Source organism: Alligator sinensis, unplaced genomic scaffold (genome assembly GCF_000455745.1).
Source record: "Alligator sinensis unplaced genomic scaffold, ASM45574v1 scaffold627_1, whole genome shotgun sequence".
Classification (NCBI taxonomy): Eukaryota; Metazoa; Chordata; order Crocodylia; family Alligatoridae; genus Alligator; species Alligator sinensis.
The window spans coordinates 1-10,722 of NW_005842635.1; the positions used below are offsets into that span (position 1 = coordinate 1).

At 42.1% G+C, this 10,722-nt stretch overlaps 1 pseudogene; it reads left to right on the forward strand.

The window, feature by feature from the left end:
- Window positions 1-8,846: 8,846 nt before the first annotated feature.
- On the forward strand, window positions 8,847-10,319 carry LOC112551863 (annotated as a pseudogene).
- Window positions 10,320-10,722: the final 403 nt, after the last annotated feature.

The window sequence follows — 10,722 nt, forward strand, 5'->3', positions numbered from 1 at the left end:
CAAAGTATTTTACTAAAGGCATATACCATATTTACTTGAATATGATATAACCCTAAATATAAATCCCCTCCAATACTTAGATTCTACATATGGAAAATTTATAAATTTGTTATAATTTTCCAGGTATAGGATCTACATATTGGAGAGTTGTCTCCCCACTGCTTCTGCCCCTCCCCACACTCCCCCAAGTTTCTGCCTCTTCCCCTCAAAATTCATCCCAGTCTCTGCCATTGTCAGCATTGATGATTGGCTGGGTATGGGGAAGAAGTTTCCATGTGCCACATGTCTGGGAGAGACCCCAGACAGAATCTGAGCTGAGCTGGGCCTGACAGTAATCCAAAGGAAAGGGAAATCAAAAGCTTCAGAGTCGAGGTGGAGGGAGAGGAGGGGCAGAAGTGTGTTGTGGGTCTGACTCTAGCCCTGACGCAGGCTCAGAGCCTGAGTTAGAGCCACAGTAGCCACCTGCTTCCTTTTCCACTTTGAATGCAAATATAAGACAAGGGGCTTTCCCCTTCCCCACCCCTGCTAATTGGTAGAAAAAAAACAAACGTTGTAAATTTAAGTAAATAAGTAATGAAGAACACATGTGTATACCCCATGTAGTTTCTCTGTTGTGGATAAATAGAGAATGTTATACTGTTGTACAGTTAATCTGGCATCCTTTGTAAACATCAACTTACTCTAAAAGAAGTAACCATTGAGGAAATTATGTACTGTACATTACATCCTGAGTGATGTATAAGCCCTGCTAATAAGAACAGATCCATAATAACTGTACAGCTCTTGAGGTGGAAAAAAATCTCTTAAATTATTACATTTTACATTTCTAACCTTTGTTCAGATTCATGGTCAAAACAACTCATTTAAATGTTCTTGCTGCAAGTTCTTTCTATAAAAAATTAAAAGCTTTCTATAACATATAAAGCTGAAGATTGGATAGTGCTAAATTTGCCATTCTGAATGCTCAGGTCTGATGGACTGCCACGAGATGTTCAGGATATCATGATTCCAATTTGACCTGAGACATGAAAAATATTTTTTTTAAGTTAATTGCTTGGATTTGAGGATCTGCCTTCCAATAGTCTGAAGTGTCTAGTCAGTGGGACTGAAGATGCATTGAGCAGTGAAAAATTGCAGAAAATTATTAGATCTACAGTTTTGAAATCAAAATAATAGTTACTGTTCCACCCCTTTTACATAGCACTTGAGTATTACTTTTTTCCCTCCAATAAATAGTGTAAGAACTAGCTTTTATCCAAGCAGGTATTATTTTTTAAAAACACACACACAAATATATATATATATATATAATATATGAAGAAATTACTTTTATTTGAGCATTGGATATGTAAGAACTTTGTTTTAAGTTTTGCATTACTGGAAGAAGCAAGATAAATAAGCATAGTAGCCTTATAATAATTTTAAAATGGAAGCAGATAGAGAAAGAAGACAGGATAACTGGAAGCGTCCAATTCCTGTCAACAATGATCTACTTGTGCACTTCAGTACAACATTTTGCAGAAAGTGATCGAGTCTAGATGTAAAATTAAATTTACTGTCACATCCAGTGATGTGAGGAATACTTTCTGAAGTTACTAGAGAGTTTCTGATGTGCTACTGTGGAATTAGAGTTCAGACTCCATGTTACAAGCTTTCCATGAAATACATAGGACCCTTTCTTTAGGTGCATAAGTTTTGCCTCAGGAAATAAGTTTATCAGCTGAGGTGGAAATAGCATGTGTAGAGATTTCTGCTTTACAGTTTCTGCAATGAACAAAACACCTGTTTCTTTTCTGTTACGAGTAAACTATTTACTTCACCTGAACACTGATAAATTGTGGATATAAATGCTAAATAAATGATTAAATACATTGTTTTTTATCTTCTGAAAGGCAGTGACTTATTTCCATCTCGGTAACAAGATGGAAATGGTATTATATAGATGAAGTATTTGGGAAAGTGACATCATTCACTTTCAATTACAAACATCAAAGTACTTTTGATTATAACATCAAAGCTGTTTTTATCACCCTTTTGTCATGGAATATTAACAGCGATGCTTTTTCTATCAACACTCTGAGTCCCAAGTATGTGCCACCATCCCTTATTAGGTGCAACAAAGACACAGACTCAGGGACAAAACAAATGAAATACAGGACTGACATTTAAAAGGCATCATTATCCAACAGTCAAAGATACAGTGAAAAGTTAAGCCTAGGAAAACATTGTGCAGTAATTGCCGGCAAATAGTAACTTTTAATTATGCTATCTAGGGCAGAAGATAGAGTATGGTATAAATGCAAGAATTCATTTCTTATAGGATTTTCTATTTCTTTACTTTTTGATGATTTGGCTTTCAAATGTCAGTACATAGTGAGGTTTGAATGAGATAGAGGCAAATTTGAGTTTAATCTGATTCTGATACACAATAATTAAGCACTACTTGGATGCTGCTACACAAGCCATTAAAGCTCAGTGGTAAACATCAGTGCTTCTTGCTCTGGACTTTATTGCTCCTGGGAAGCCCCTGGGAACACAGTTTACCCATGCACCTGGGACCGTAGCACATTGAGCCAGGGTGCAACATCCCTGGCTGGCAGGGGTCTTGAAGATCAGCCTGCCAGCCCAGGGCTGCTCCAACTAGGCTCAGCATGCTGCAAAAGGGCTGGCAGGGGCATGAGAGTGCTTTATCATGGGGCTAGCTGACAGACAGCCTCTGCACTGTAGCACCATCATGCTCCAGCCAGCTGGCTCAGTGTCTACATATGTGCTGTTGCATATGAAAAAAAAAACCATTGCAGCAGGGTAGGACTTGTATTTAAAAGTCCAACCCTGCTGTGGAGTTTATTAGTTTTGTGGGCTCTAATAGGGGCAGATATGTAGACACTGAGATGTTTGCTGTGCAGTTAGTTAGTCAACTACACAGTAAATGTCTTGTGTAGATGCACCCCTTGAGAAACAGATGCTTCTGTATTGTAATTATGGTTCCTCAAAATGATCGTGGAAGCAATACTTGTAACTCTAATGTGATATATCATGACAAATCCATAAACTGAGGGGAATGAAATCTTACTTTTGTTTACTGTATACACCACCCCATATTATTATGCTTTGTTTAGAAATATCACCTATGTAAATTTGTTAATGGTTCTCCCTGCTTCAATTCACTTATCTTCAATTCCTAGTGAGAATAAAACCCTATATTTTTTTCTCTCCTCAGACAGTTGGGATCTAGTTCTGCAAATGTGAATCAGATTTGTTTGTGCAGGGTATAGTGTACTGGTTTCCAAGGAAACAAGTACATTGTGAATGGGGTAAAGGAGATCTTGGAAGTGTGAGACTTGGTAGAATAAAACCTTGGAAACAGTTGGAAATAAAAACTTAGAACCTACCCATTTATTTAAACATCTATTTATCAGTTTGCTCACCAATAAGAATATAAATTAAGAGCCTCATAGCTTAGCTTTCTAATGACTGTGTAACTGCCAGCCATTTACAAGGAGCTCACAAGATGATCAATGAAAATAGCTGATAAAGAGCCTTCTTACTTCAGAACATTTCCTTGATACAGCTGTATAGTTAAGCTCCACATTATCTTTCAGACCAAGACACAGGAAGAATATTCACCTCATAATATAAACCACTTGCATGTAATGGCCCCTCCTAGCCTATTTTTATCATGACTAACATTAAAGCAGTTGACGTAGGTAAGGCAGCATCATTATGCCTTTTATAATGCATATTGTTTGAGGCTTTCTAAGCCCCCTGTAATGAAAGTGCACTAGGCTGAGGGCATGGATAGAAAATGGCATTTTTTTAATTTATACATTGATATTTTATGTACATAGTACATTTAGAAGACAACTAATGGCCACGGCAGAGAAAACACAGTGTATGGAGGCACTCTATGAAGTCTCCCCTCACCATTCCACACACACATACATGGCTACACCAACTATTTAATGTTCATTCTATGTACATACTACTTTTCCCCTTGTTACTTCTTTTTTTCAGTGCTTGAATAATACCCATCTCGCTGGGGCCCTGGAAATGTTAGATAATTAGTAGGCCGGTGTGAAATGGCTAGTATTCTCTTTGGATTTGGATTCGGCCAATTCAGGGGACAGTGATTCGATTCAGTGGTTCAAATCACTGTCCCAAATTGATTCAGCTGAATCCGATTCAGAGATTCGCCCACCGCTGAATTGCCGAAATCTCCGAATTGGCCCCATCCCCATGCCCACTCTCCCAGCCCCATCAATGGCTACCCTGCCCGGCCCCAGCTCTTTGAAAAAAGAAGCCCCCACTCCTTAGCTGCTGCTGGGGAGGGGGGGGGGGAGGCAATCCCTGCTGCCTCCCACTGCCCTACGCTGTGTGTGGGGCTCTGCCATGAGTCCCCCAACCCCCGCCCACTCTCACAGCCCCAGCTCCTGGCTCTTTAAAAAAAAAAAAAAGTATCCACTCACCAGCTGCTTCCAGGAGGGGGTGAGGTGAACTCCACTGTCCCCTGCTGCCCCACTCTTTGTGGGGACTCTGGCATAAGCCCCCAACCCCTGCCCACTCTCCCAGCCCCCATATGGCTGCCCCACCCAGCCCCAGCTCTGGCTCTTAAAAAGTAAAAAGCTCCTACTCACCAGCTTCTGCCAGGTGAGGGGATGATCCCTGATGCCCCCCATCACCCTGTGCTGCATGGGGGCTCTGCCATGGGCTCCCAGAAGCACTAATGGCCACTGTAGCAGCCAGTGAGGTCAGGGCTTTTTTTTTTTTTTTTTTTTGAAAGAGTAGGGAGCAGGGGCAGGCAGGGCAGCCATGGCGGGGAGGGGGTGTGGCTGGGAGAGCAAGCAGGAGTTAGGGAGCTCATGGCAGAGCTTCCCATGCAGCTTGGAGCAGTGTAGGGCAGTGAGGATCACTCCCCCACCTAGCAGTAGCCAGTGTGTGGGGGCTTTGTTTTAAAGAGCCAGGAGCTGGGGCCGGGCAAGGCAGCCATGAGAGGGGCTGGGAGAGCAGGCAGGGGTTGGGGGGCATTCAGGGGAGCTGGGTATCAGGCAGGGGATGGGGCCTGGAGGTGGTCTCCACATGGTGTCCCCCCTCTGTTAGCCCCCCTCTCCTGCCCTCTACTTATCAGCATGGAGTCCAGGTCCAGCTCCCTGTGGCAGCGAGTGGGGACTGCCTGAAACTCCAAACTCTCGAAATCTTTTCCAAATCAATTTGGAGATCTTTGAATAGCTTTGCATCTTTTAATTGGTCTCCTGATTCAATTCAGAGATTTTGCCACTGAATTGGGCCAAATCTCCTCCAAATCAAATCACGAACCAAAGCTTCGCACAGTCCTAATAATTAGTGTAACAAATTCTGCCCTTCACTGTTGGTTAAGGTAGAGACATCCAAAAAGAGTAGAAATAAATTAGTCTTGCAAAAAAAAAAAAAGCAATCTTCTTGAATTACATAGTGAAGTTTATTAATGTTTCCTGTGTCCTTTGGAGGCAGGATATGTTATTTAATTATTTACAGTTAGCATTAGTTAGTGTTTGATAATGCATGTGATAAGCAGGTATGGTGAGTGTGGTTAAGATATCTTGCTACTGCTTCAGATGTTGGGAGTTCATGTGTTTTGAATGCTGCTACCAGTTGACCCATTAAATGGGTACCTGGTCTTTTGGGCTGGGAAGCTAAAGTGGCTGATGTGAAGCTAGTATGTCACTCATGTACTTATGGCTATAAAAACTGCTGTGCCTTACTTATGCTAGGCCAATGAGCTGTTACACTCAGGTGTGTCTTTGACCTTGATATAATAAAATTATCACTTGCAACTGTCTGAACTGGGAGATAAGAAACAGACATTATTTCAAGGCATTTTTGTCAATTGAATAATAATAATTAATAAAATGGAAACAATGAAAGTTCAGAGACTAAAATCTCTAACCTCCCCAAATATGTATATACCAAATCTCTATCCAAACATGAAGTACCCTGGTACTTGCAATCCTAGCTGGGCTTTTTCTCACTAGAGATTAACAAGGGTCTTAAATACTCATGGCTAAATTATACTTCTAAACATAATGGATCCATCCATCTGAGTAATGGATGATGCACTAGTTTTACTTCCCCAGGAGGAACTCACAGAGGTTTTGTGCTTCAGAGACATTCTTTCACTTACATTTCCCTCCTTTATTCTTCAGTTCAGGCTACAGCAACAACAATTTATATTCCATCTGGCACATTCCTACCTTCTTTGCATCACCCTTTTGCTTTATTTGTAGTTAATAGTGGTCATGTTTCACACTTATGTGTCCATGTGGTCAATGTGGCCTCTGTATGGTACAGGGGGTTATTTCTCTGAGCTGGTATGTAACTCAGCTCACATTCTAGCCCATAATAGCTGTATGCTGCTTGTAGTGCTCTGGATAAAATGTGGAGTCAGAATGAGGCACCAGGAAATCAGTCTGTATGTGCTTGATTAGAATGTAGCAGCAGTTGCAGCTTGACTGTGAAGAACCAGTTTAGTCTTATGATCATGGAGTTTTTTCATACTAATTATTTATCATGCAGTCCATGTGACACCATGGACCAGGAACAAAGGAAACTTCTATTTATTCTGAAAATTTCTAAACCAAGGTCTCTAAAACTAACCTTCTAACACTAACACTAAATGAACCATTAGGCTATATGTATTTATATTTTTTCTGTCTCTTTAAAGCAGAAAGCACATGGTGGAGTTGAATGACTCAAAACCCCAGCTTGTAAAAGAGAACTCTGTGCTGCCTATTCAGTTTTGAAGTTAATGAGACAATTTGGCATCCTGCTGTAAAAATATCAGTTACTGTCATTTTATTCTGTTTATATCATTGTTCCAAAGTCTCTACTTTACCACCATATTCAAAAAAAAAATATTCAAATGAATGAGCTAGTTATGGAAAAACATTGAATTAAATTGCAGGAAAAATGCCTTTTTACTTTTTTTTGCTGCAACAAAACTCTCAGACCATGCTTCTCTTTTCTTTACATTGGTGTAATCCATTGAACCCATATAGTTTCATCAGTGTAAACAAGTCAGTTCTTATTCTTAATGTAATTCTTTGGTAATTCCCTGAAAGCCTAAGAGTTACATGATTACATTAGACTTTTATCTTGTGTTTTTTAGAAAATCAAATTACTAGTTTCTTTGCCTGCTCAAAAACAGCTCAAAAACCTGAACTCTAAATTCTAAGCAACCAGAGGACTAATTTAAAAATGATATTATTTTATTTTGAGAAATATCATGAATTTTAAGCTGCTTCTATGATTTGAGAAGACGACTCATTTTTTGAAAGCTAGAAGTTGGCAATACGACAAATGTAAGATTGAAACCAGGTTACCAACACTTCACGTGCATTAGGAGAATAAATTGTTTATGATTTGAACTGTGGTCCTGAATCTGATCTTGTAATGAAATAAATAAGGAGTGACCATATTAAAGGCTTGAAATGTTAAAAATAATATATTCTTACTTTGGCCATAACCTGCAGATGTTGTTTTCATTTTAATGAGAAAATTTGTTTTAATAACCATAATTACATTTTAATGATTACATTAGAAAATCAGAGCTTTTTCCTAAACCAAATCTCAGTCTTTTTAGAGAGGATTATGGAATAAAACATCAATAAAGTAGTGTTTAAAACCTACTTAATTTCTGTTTTAATAACACCACCTTCATGTCTGTTTTAAAGGGGTCCACCACAGCTTGCAGGATCACAGAGGCATATCCTTTCCTGTTTGTGTAAAGCCTCCCACTCCCTGCAGGACACAGCACTGGGATGTGAGTGCTATCTAAAGCCCCCACGTAGTTTGAGAACACCTTTCTAACTTTGTTAGAAACTATGTCCATAAACAGCTGGCATACCTCACAAGTTACCTGCCCCACCATGCAGGTAGCTATGCCAAACTGGTTGGAAATGTAGCACAGGCTGGCTGGGCAGGCTAGCTACCAGTCTGAGCTGCTTTCGTGGGCCCACACCATGCAGATTCTGTTGGTCCTCCTGAGATTTATGAACAGAGCCCGATCAGATTCCACTTTTTCGCTTTGGTCGCCTGTGTATGGTATGTATGTTCTAATCTGTGCTGTTAAAGCAGGAATCACACAACTTGCCACTGAAAAGTGTAGTGTTGTATTCCTGGTGAAGACTTCCTGCAGCGTTGTATGGTAAAATAGCATTTCCAGCAATGCGCCCTCCTCCTCCTTCTCCTGCTCCTCACGCTCCATGTCCTCCATCATGTCACAGACTTCATCCTCATTCTCCATTTTTCCCACCTCCCAGCAGTGGCCTCTCACCCATCTGCACCAAGTAGGGTGGCAGGGACTGTGTCTGTGGTTGGTGTAGCTGCTTTATCAACACTTCACCCCAGGACCCTGGGGCATTGTGCCTTTTGCAGGAGCTTTGAAGCCACTGGTGTTATGATGTAATCAAGCTTGCAAACAGCAAAAAAAAGTTTTGCCTACTCCTCTCCTGCCTATTCAAAACTTTTGCCAGTTTATAGGAAAACATAAGGCTGTGCTTCTGTAATACAATTATTTTGCACAAGCAGGCAGTTATTGATGATTTTTAAAATATTCCTGGCCATTGAGCATCCATCCCGAAGTAGAATGGCCTTATTTACCCCATCACCAGGTCTTTTTTGTTGTTAACTGGGGGTGCTTCATCACCTTTGGGTGTTTTGATACTCACAGGTAATGACTTCAAAATCCTTGGAATTTGCCCAGACTCCCCTGCAAGCACAGCCTGAGTACAAAGCACCCCCTGAAAAATTTGCCAGCCCCTTTCACAAATCACTTGTGCTTGTGCTTTTGACCAACAACTGCTTCACTCAGCATGTCTCAGAAAGCCAAGGCCAGTAGTATGATGGAGCCCATAGCCCAGGAGGCTGATACCTCCAATGCCAATGGACCTAACTGGAGCCAGGAAGAACTGAAGGACTTAATCAACATTTGGTTGGAGCAGCAAAGGATCATAGACAGGCTGGAGAGTAGGAGGAATAAGCCACGATTTTTATGTCAAGATTGCAAAAGGCATGCAGGGGCGAGGGCACAATAGTGACTGGACCCAGGTCCAGGGCAAGATCAAGTCCCTCAGATCAGAATTTTACAGAGCAAAATATGCCAACTCTCATTCTGGGATAGGTCACACCCTTGCCCCCTTCTATTACAAGCTTTCTGTCATTATCTGCAGGGATGCAGGTGACATCCCAGGTTTGCAGACTTTCATCACTGGGGTTGGGCTGGAGGTGGAGGTGGAGGTAGAGATGGAGGTGGAGGCAGAAGAGGAGGAGGAAGCGGCGGCATCAGCAGCCCCTCCTCAGGTTGAAACCATGTCTCAGCTGTTCATAGACTGCTCTATGTTCTCTCCTGATGACTAGTTGCAGGAAGAACCATTGGTCACCTTAGAGTTATTGCCACTTAGCCGCCCAATTCCATGGAGTGGCACATATAATGAATCAGAGGAGGTAGGGGGTCAGGAAGAAACATCATCTGCTGGACCTGGTAAGTCTCTTTTAATGTGCCTCTTGCCACTGCCGGGCAACTCCCAGCTTCATGCTGGTTGGGTTTGGGTGGCTGGGTTTGGGTGGCTGAGGGGGCAGAGAATTCATGTGTTGCTGTAGGTGGGTCACCATTTTCATTCAGTGGTGGTGGAGGCTGGCCAGGTCCAGTAGCTAATTAGAGTTTTGATAGCTAATTATTTGTTTTATTTTATTTGTTGCAGCTAGCATGGGCAGTGGATGTATTCCTCCTGGAGCAGCGAGTACTCATAAATTTGGGACAGTACAAGTGCTGCCTCTGTTTTGCAGGGTCTGTTTCCATGCTTGCTGGGATTTTGTGCGCTGCATGGTAGGGGTGGAAGTGTGCACTTTCCTCCTCTTGGGGGGAAGCCAACCATTGCTTTTTTCTTTGTTTATCAGCTGCTGCAACCCACTGGGAACGGCACCTTGCTCAGACTTCAGGAGAGCGCTGCAGAGATTTTCACAGCAAGCAAAGACAGACCCACAAAACCTCACTCAAGGCTTAGGCAGAGTCCTCAGTAGCCAGAGCAGAAGGAGAAGCTGCCTGGTGGGACCAACTTTGTGACACCCTGCATAAGGACCATACCATCCTCAAGGAAGTATGAGACACCATGAGGAATTTGAAAGATGCAGTCGACAAGTCCAGTGCTGAGTTCCATAGTTCAAATGGCATTTTCAAGGAGACCTTGAAGAAAAACCTATGACTCATGGAAGGGAAAAGTCGGTTTGCTTGTCTTGCCTCTGTGCAAGATGAGCCTGTTCCCCCTAACTCTATGGGGTCACAGTAGGGCTGTATGACTGCCATCAGGGCCAGGAGGGTGCCGTTGCATTTTAGGGAGACAGGGTTGGTTTAGCATCATGGTGGGGTGAAGGTGAAGAAGCCCAAGTAAAGGCTGTAATACTCTGTTGCAAATAAAAGTTCATAATAGTTTCTTGGTTTTCTGTGTCTGCCTCCATATCTTTCTTGGCTCACCCTACACAAAGCTTCCTGGTGTGTGTGTGTGTGTGTGTGTGTGTGTGTGTGTGTGTGTGTGTGTGTGTGTGTGTATATAACACCTGAGTGAGGCCTTTTGTTTAGGTAGGGGAAGCCTGGGGTTTGCAGCTTTTCTTGCACCCAAAACAATCTCTGCCTCTTCTGTCACCCTCCCCCACCAGCCCGGCTTACTTTTTTGCAAGCCACCACCAACCAGC